Source organism: Bison bison, unplaced genomic scaffold (genome assembly GCF_000754665.1).
Source record: "Bison bison bison isolate TAMUID 2011002044 unplaced genomic scaffold, Bison_UMD1.0 scf7180017849802, whole genome shotgun sequence".
In the NCBI taxonomy this organism is placed as follows: domain Eukaryota; kingdom Metazoa; phylum Chordata; class Mammalia; order Artiodactyla; family Bovidae; genus Bison; species Bison bison.
In genome coordinates, this window is record NW_011480375.1 from 1302 (window position 1) to 2523 (window position 1222).

The 1222-nt window shown below is 43.0% G+C and overlaps 1 protein-coding gene across 1 annotated transcript in view; it reads left to right on the forward strand.

The window, feature by feature from the left end:
- Window positions 1-1222, forward strand: part of LOC104994299 (3'-5' exoribonuclease 1-like) — a gene marked incomplete at both ends in the record, with an annotated part of 11455 nt that overhangs the window by 1142 nt on the left and 9091 nt on the right. The window lies entirely within an intron of this gene.

Sequence of the window (1222 nt, forward strand, 5' to 3'; positions counted from 1 at the left end):
GTTGAGGAGCAGGGACTCTAGATCGGGGTGAGTTCAGTAGATGTGGCACACCGGCTTAGTTGTACTGGGCATGTGGGATCTTCTTGGCCCAGGGATCGAACTCATGTGCCCTGCATTGGTTGGCAGATTCTTAACCACCGGACCTCCAGGGAAGCCAAAATAAGGAGTATCAGAGTGATAGTAAAATCTATCTGGACATTTGATTGGCACTTTCTATTATATTTTAAGATGCTCATATCCTTTGACCCAGTTTTCAGAATCGATCATAGGAAAATTCTTGTATATGTGAGCAAGGCAAAATCGACCACAGTATTCATTACTGCATTGTTTGTCCCTGTGAAAAACTGGTAGAATGTAAACCCAGGGGAAAACATTGAGTAAATGATGGTAATTCCATCCTTCTGGAATGACATATGGCAATCAGAGAGCAAACCAGATAGCTGGGAACTAATATGGAAAGAGATGAAAGCAAATTGCAGAATTCTGGGTCTGGCATATTCCTGTCTTTTCAGGACTTTCTGACCCTATGAACATGCAGGGAAATGTGGAGTAGAACCACCCAGAATAAGCACCACCCCCTCAACTGTCAGTGTTATATCCGGACATTAGGGAAAATCATTCCTGTATTTAGATTTCCATGTTGTTTAACTATCTTCATAAAGAATCATGACTTTTGAAATGATGTTGCTTTGGAACATAAAGGTCTGCTCCATTTCCCCATTGGAAAAAAGCATTTCCTTAGAAACTTTAATTCAGCAAAGGTCTGTGAGGGAGCATGGGGAAGAGGATACCCCCAAGAAGTGGATATGGACCCCCAGAGTCAGGGGATGGAAGCTGATGGGAGGGTCAGTAGCAGGGACCATGCTTGCATTAATGACAAATCTTTCCTATCTCACTTAAAAAAAAAAAAAAAATAGTAAATTAGATTTGTAATTTAGACGAAAAGTAGTATACCACCATCGAGGACACCTGTGGGTTTTGTCATCTGGTGCCCATTTTCCTTCTCTTGGTTCTGGTATGCTCCTGTCACCCTGGGAAATCACCTCTTTCATTTTCTCTCACCCAATATGATTATGATAGAGTTGATTTCACCTCCAATTCCAAGAGTGGACATGTAGCTCAGGCCTGGCCAATTGGAGCACTGCTTTCCTCCAGCTGTGTTGATATCATCCAACCAATGACACTTTGGGAGCTGTAGGGGAGGCAGGCAGGCAAGGGACAG